Raw genomic sequence first — 7,486 nt, forward strand, 5'->3', positions numbered from 1 at the left:
AAGGTAGAGCTATTTGGCCACAGTACCAAAACACATGTTTGGCAAAAACCAAAGGCAGCATTTGACCACAAGAACCTGATACCAACTGTAAAGCATGGTGGTGGAAATATGGTTTGGGGCAGCTTTGCTGCATCGGGGCCTGGGCAGCTCACCATCATAGAATCCACAATGAATTATTCGTTGTACCAGAGGGTGGTTGAGGATAATGTGAGGCCATCTGTTGGCAAGTTGAAGCTCAACCGAAGGTGGACCTTGCAACATGACAATGACCCTAAACATACCAATACATCCACCAAAGAATGGCTGAAAAGAAAGAAATGGAGGGCTCTGGAATGGCGAAGACAAAGCCCAGATCTAAATCCCATCGAGATGTTATGAGGGGATTTGAAACGAGCTGTGCATGTCCACCATGTGATTTAAAAACACCTCACCACCACATAATTCAAAATACCTCACCACCACGTTATTCAAAACCACCACCACGTTATTAAAAACACTTCACAACCACAGAAACAAAAGTTTGAGGGAGTCGTTAAGTGATAACACAGACACTCCCCAATGTGTAGAAATATAGATAAATGACTGTACGATTTAATGATAAGATAATGATAAGTTGCTCTTTTGTCATGGTTTAAACCAATCATAATTCAAACAATTATTTTGCACAAATGTATTTGTAATATACGTGATCTCACATTTTATAAACAATTGAAGTTGAAAACTCAAGTTAAAAAAAAAAAATTTCCTCAAAAAGATTCCAAAAAAAAATCAAAAACTTGGACAATTTTTCAAAAAGAATACCCTTCGGACGTACCGACGGGAGAGATATGTGCATACCAGAAGTTTGGTACGACTTCACCAAAGTTTGAGGGAGTAGTTCAGTGACAACACAGGACAACACAGGACAGGACAGACACTGCACAGATATATCTGTCTGTGCTGTGCAAGCACAGACAGACATATATATATCTGTGCAAGATAGTCTGTTGGGAGTCATTGGTGAGGTATGTGCATGGACAAAAGGACCACCGAGGCACTCGGAAACATGGTGGTGGAATGATGAAGTTGGAAAGAGGATTGACGAGAAGAGGAGGAAGTTCAAGGAGTGGCAGAAGGCGAAGGGTACGGGAGCAGTAAAAGCAGAGCATGAAAGTTATAAGGCAGCCAAGAAGGCTGCAAAGAAAGAGGTAGCAAAGGCGCAGGAGGCATGTAGGAAAATGTTCGGAGAACGCTAGGATTCGGAAGAGGGTCAGAGAGCGGTATTCAGGATTGCAAAGCACATAGCGAAAGAGAGGTGTGATGTGATGGGGGTGAGTTGCTTGAAGGATGAAGTGGGACAAATCGTAGTGGACCCAGATGGAATTAAAGGAAGATGGAAAAGATATGTGGAAATGCTATTGAATACAGAGAATGAATCGAGACCGGCAACATCGAGAGTAACCCAGTTTTAGGACCGGCAGAGAATATAACTGAGAAGGAAGTTGAGGAAGCAATAAAAGCAATGAAGAGTAGAAAAGTGGGAGGGCTGACGGGAGTTGTGGGAGATATGTTGAAGGCAGCAGGAAGTTGGGGTGTGAAGAGAATGACAGAGATCTGTAATCTGGTGGTGAAAGAAGGCCGCATTTCAGTGGATTGGGAAATGAGTACCCTCGTCCCTCTATACAATGGGAAAGGTGACCCTCTGGAGTGTAGCTCGTACCGAGCGATAAAGTTATTGGAGCATGGAATGAAGGTATTGGAAAGGGTGTTGGAGAGGAGAATAAGGAAGAAGGTGAAGTTCGACGAAATGCAGTTTGGATTCATGCCAGGAAGAGGAACGACAGACGCGCTCTTTATTGTGAGGCAGTTGCAGGAGAAGTACATGGAGAAGAGGAAGAAGTTGTTTCTTGGGTTTGTTGATCTGGAGAAAGCATTCGATAGGGTTCCATGCGAAGTATTGACATGGGCATTGAGGAAGTTAGAAGTGGAGGAATGGTTGGTCAGAGTAGTGATGGCAATGTACAAAAGATAGCGCACAGCTCTAAGGACGAAGGACGGGAACAGTGGTGAGTTTGAGGTGAAGGTGGGAGTGCATCAGGGGTCGGTACTAAGTCCACTACTATTTGTAGCTGTGATGGAGGTGCTGGCTCAGAACGTAAAGGAGGGTTTACCGTGGGAGTTGTTGTATGCAGATGATCTGGTGTTGATTGCGAAAAGTATGGATGGACTGAAGGAAAAGATGAACAAGTGGAAGGAATGTATGGAGACAAAAGGTCTGAAGGTGAATATAGGAAAGACGAAGGTGATGGCAAGTGGAAAAGCATGTGGTGAGTTGGAAAGAACTGGGGAGTGGCCATGTGCTGTGTGCAGGAAGTGTGTTGGAGTGATCTCCATTCAATGCACAATGTGCGCTGAGTGGGTTCATCAAAAACTGTAGTGTTCTGAGAGGGTCATTAACCAGTGTGGCAGCTACATTCAAATGTAAGGTGTGCACAGAGGGAGCTGCAGATGGAGGAAATGTTGAGTTGGATCTTGGAGACGGCGTGAAGCTGGAAGGTGTGAAAACATTTTGCTACCTTGGAGAGATGCTGAATGGAGAAGGTGGATCAGACTTGGCAACGGTTGCCAGAGAGAGATGTGCATGGAAGATGTTTCGGGAACTGAGTGGCGTGCTGATGAGGGGAGTGTCGTTGAAGCTGAAGGGAAAGGTGTATGCTGCATGTGTGAGAAGTGTTATGATTTATGGGAGCGAGACATGGGTCATGAATGTAGAGCAGCAACGAAGGCTGGAAAGGGTGTAAATGCGAATCGTTCGGTGGATGTGCGGAGTATCATTGAGAGAGAGGAAGGCAAATGATGAATTGCGAAAGATGATGGGAATAGAGTCTGTGATTGATGCTGTGAAGAGGAACAGGTTGAGATGGTTTGGTCACGTGTTGAGTTAGGATGAAAGTGACTGGTTGAGAAGAGTGATGGAAATGAATGTAAAAGGAAGTAGAGGACGTGGAAGACCGAGAAAGACTTGGCTAAAGATGGTGGAAGAAGAAATGCGGGCAAGGGGGTTAACAAGGAGAGATGCAGAAAATAGGGCAAAATGGAGAAGATTGTCATGGGGACCCCAAGGCTAACCCCCGCTCTAGCAGGGAAAATGGTCTTAAAATGCATGTTGTTGTGTTGTTGTTGTATATTGTTATGTCTGGCGGGGTAGTGATATGTAGAGCAGATGGAGCTGAGTAGGTAACATGCTTCGGGGTGTGGTGGTAAGGAAAACTACCTGTAATAAGTTCATGTGTAGGCATTTTGTCGGGTAAGGAGTATACTTGTGAACCTACCAGGAGGTTCGGGTGTTAAGTAGAGTTAGGGATTAAAGAGCAGCGCCCCTGTGTGTCCTCACCTGGTTCGCCAAACCTTTGTCCCTTTTGGCACTGCACACCATCTAGACATTCCGACAAGTCCTTCGTGCAACACTAAATAATGCCCTCCCCCTGACATGACTTAGGAAGGAAACCAGGCCAGGATACCGCCGCATGGCCACCGCCATGTGCACCTCCGACAGGCCTATCCACCTTGAGTACCACGCCCAGGAGGGCTGTGATTGGTTGGCTCGAATGGACGCGGAAGGCGCGAAACGGGTCGACAAAGGGCGGGAAGTTACGAGGCTCTGGTTGGGTGCTGCGCCGAGTCTGACGTCACCGCCCGAGGTTATAAAAAGAGCGCGCGGATCTCTGCACGCAGATTCCTGGCCCTGGCAGTCCCGGTGCGATCTCGAGTGAGGAGAGACCTGGGCCCCACGGGGGGTCTGGTGGAGTGTGGCGTCCGTCGGGGCGCCATCCGGGCGTGTGGCTCGGGCCAGCAGGTCACCGGAGACCTCCAGGGGGTCCGAGGTGGTTTCTCAAGCCTGGGATGGCAATTATTGAGGACCACTCGTGGGAGGTGTTGTGGGTCGCGCTTTGGTGGTGGCACCGTGGACGGCCAGCTTGGGCCTGATGTAGTGACCACCCAGGCATGCGGCCTGGCACCCTCCTCCTCCTGAGACTCTGGGACAGCCAGCATGTGGAGACCTGACATGCTGTGTTGGTCTATGGACGCGGGTCGAACCGAATGGACAGGAATGAGACAGTGTGCCGGACAACCATTGGGGCATCTGTGGAACGTGATGGTGTGAGAGTGACCTTCCACAGATGTTCCATTATGATTTATGGACTCTCGGTTGGGGAAGAGAGCCATGGGGTTGATGAATCGGGAGATGTGTAACGAGCCGCGCATATGGGCCATGCTTGGCTGGCATGTGTATGGCAAAGCATCTTTCTTTGGTTGAGATTAGTGAAATGTGAAAAATGTTTGGCATGGGTAATCTGTGGGTTAGATGCAAATTTAAGGGTGAATTTTATGAAGAGAAATGGTGGACACTGTAGAGTGACACCATTATTGATCCAGGTGTATTAGACCAAAGTGTTGGAGGCTGTGATAAAATTGACAGGTTAGCAGGACACAGCCTTCAACTGGTTGCGGGGGCGACTGTGCTGATATTTGGGACGCGGAGTCATGGGGATGTAGTTGTGTAGTTGAGGGTCAACGTGGTGCTATGGGTGTCTGAGGGGTGTGGACCATGTCTTCTGGGTGAGTCTCCTGGTGGAGCATGGCTGTCGACTGGACCTTGGTGTGGTCAAGTGTGGGTGAGCACTGGGGGGGCTGCAGTTCTGTAGTCGGACTGGGTGATGATGTGGAGGTGCAGGCGACGTGGCTGTAGGGATGCCACGCACTGCGACCGTGCCCCCCAGGGCCGAGGTTGTGCGTGCAGTCGTGTGTTTTTGGCAGCAGCTGCTCACCACGTTGGCCAGCTGGGGCTGGTTCAGCTGTGTTCCTCGCAGGGGGGCCGAAGGATGGATGGTGGGTCGCACCCTTATGGACGCTCATGGGCCATGTTGGCGTTTTGACTGCTCACCTTGTCCCGATGACCCTTGCCCGGTGGAGGTGCAGAGCTGTCGTGGCCACTGGTAGTTGTGTAGTGATGATCACCGTTGGATGTGGATCCACATACCTGCCAGTGTAGTGGGGACAAAAGAGAAATTTGGTGAAATTTGATAGGCCCAAGGATAAATTTTGGGATTTTTATGGGTGGATGGCACCTCTGGACCTGACCAACCGGTAATTACCTGCACTTGAGGTGAGTGTTTTGAGGTGTACTGTCCCAGGCTTCAGGATTTGCTTGTGGAAATTTTGGGGACATGTAATTTGGAGTTAAGAGGCGGGTGAGAGTGATGACATGGTCGGTGAGGGGGAATGGATTGTGTGCCACAGAGTCTTGTGGGTGGCGTTTGTGTTGGTGTTGTGGTTATGTGTTTTTATGTCGTCGTGAGGTTGGAGGAAATGGATGAGTGATGATTATTGGAGACAATGAGGGGTGATTATTGTGCTTTTGGGAAATGTGTATTGGTTAAATGTGAACGGGGGATTTCACATGTAGCAGGCCATGGCAAGCCTTGTAACATCTTTTACACCATCTATGGAATTGTGCTGGAGAATTGAATGGCAGCGGGGGAGGAAATGTGTTTTGGGGTCTTGTGGGTGGGGAAGGTGTGTGTGTGTCCGCAGGTACGGATCAAGCTCTGAGGAGCGATGCCTGCGGCCCCCCTCTGCGGCAATTACCCCTGGCAGCCGGTGGTATCTGGAAATTGGAGCTCGTCGGTGGAGAGTCTGGTTGGGCGCCCTGGGGTAAAGGAGACCCCCTGCGACCCATGGAGCTGCGTGGAAGCAGGAGGCAACGGAGCCTGGTGTGTGTGGAGACCCTCACCGGCAAGGTAACGGTGGAAAGGGGCTGTTGGGCTGTCACGGGGCCAAGAGGTAAAGGGGGGGGGGGGGGGTGCAATGAACTTGTAAATCGGTTGACTTGTTTTTGGGACTGCGGGCACCACAGCCTGAAGCGCCCCCACCATCTTTTTGTGCGGTACCTCCGTGCTGCCTAGTTGAGGAATGCACACATGTATATGACATCAATGCCATGGTCCTGCAGGGGGGTGTAGTGAAATAAGTGCTTTGAAACGATTTTTGTGTTGTGGTGAGTTTCGGAATGAGGATGCGTGGATAAGGGGTTTGTGTTGAATGAATGTGGGCGAAATCCACCGAGCCATGTCACTCACCTGTAACACCTGAACAGGGCCCGTGGAAATTTAGGGGCGCATTGGAGATGGCCCTGCAGGTAAGGTTGCGTCTTGTGGCATCCCCCGGGGGACGCGGTCTATAGACCGGGGTTGTACAAATGTTTAGAGTTTTGTGAATTTTGAATAAGGTTAAGTTTTGTGGTTAAGGTAGGAGTTTTGTGTGTTGTTTGTTCCTCCCACCACAGGAGCGACGGAATGAAGATCAATGTACATATTTGATATGGCTGTTAAGGGGTTTAGAATGTTAAGGAAGTGTAGGTAAGTAGTCCGACTCACTTGCCACAGCCCTCCTGATTTATTTCATAGGTTAATTAAGTGTGTGACAGTAAGTGTTAAGGCTGGAATCGTAGCGCCTGCAGTGAACCTTGCAGGTGCTACTGTTCCGGGGGGGGGGGGGGGGGCTGTGTTATGTCTGGCGGGGTAGTGATATGTAGAGCAGATAGAGCTGAGTAGGTAACATGCTTCGAGGTGTCGCGGTAAGGAAAACTACCTGTAATAAGTTCATGTGTCGGCGTTTTGTTGGGTAAGGAGTATACTTGTGAACCTACCAGGAGGTTTGGGTGTTAAGTAGAGTTAGGGATTAAAGAGTAGCGCCCCTGTGTGTCCTCACCTGGTTAGCCAAACCTTTGTCTCTTTTGGCACTGCACACCACATAGACATTCCGACAAGTCCTTAGTGCAATGCTAAATAACGCCCTCCCCCTGACATGACTCGGGAAGGAAACAAGGCCAGGACACCGCCGCATGGCCGCTGCCATGTGCACCTCCGACAGGCCTATCCACCTTGAGTACCACGCCCAGGAGGGCTGTGATCGGTTGCGCGAATGGACGCGGAAGGCGCGAAGCGGGTCGACAAAGGGCGGGAAGTTACGAGGCTCTGGTTGGGTGCCGCGCCGAGTCTGACGTCACCGCCTGAGGTTATAAAAAGAGCGCGCGGAACTCTGCGTGCAGATTCCTGGCCCTGGCAGTCCCGGTGCGATGTCGAGTGGGGAGAGTCCTGTCCCTGGTTGCGTTGGTTCGCAGTTCACGGCCTGAGTTGACCAGTAGTTGAGTTGCTCTCTTGGTGTTTGGACATCTACGCTCTTGCTTTGGCAGTCTCTAGCGGCGCTCGGTTTTATTCATCTGGCGCAGCCCGAGTTGGGTCGTGGCCCAGGTGGAGTTCGCTTGCTTTTGACCTCGTTTGGAGTCACTGGCCTGCGTTGGACGCGTGGTGCTTTTTCGTGGTGCTGCGAGTTGTGCTCGGTGCTTTGGAGTTTGGAGCGAGGGACCTCGTGGTGTTCGATCGGCGTTTGTGGAGCTTGGAGCGAGGCCTCGTGGGTACATCGGGGCCGAACGGAGCCGTGTTGG

The sequence above is a fragment of the Myxine glutinosa genome, chromosome 6, assembly GCF_964187855.1.
Source record: "Myxine glutinosa chromosome 6, kmMyxGlut1.1, whole genome shotgun sequence".
Classification (NCBI taxonomy): domain Eukaryota; kingdom Metazoa; phylum Chordata; class Myxini; order Myxiniformes; family Myxinidae; genus Myxine; species Myxine glutinosa.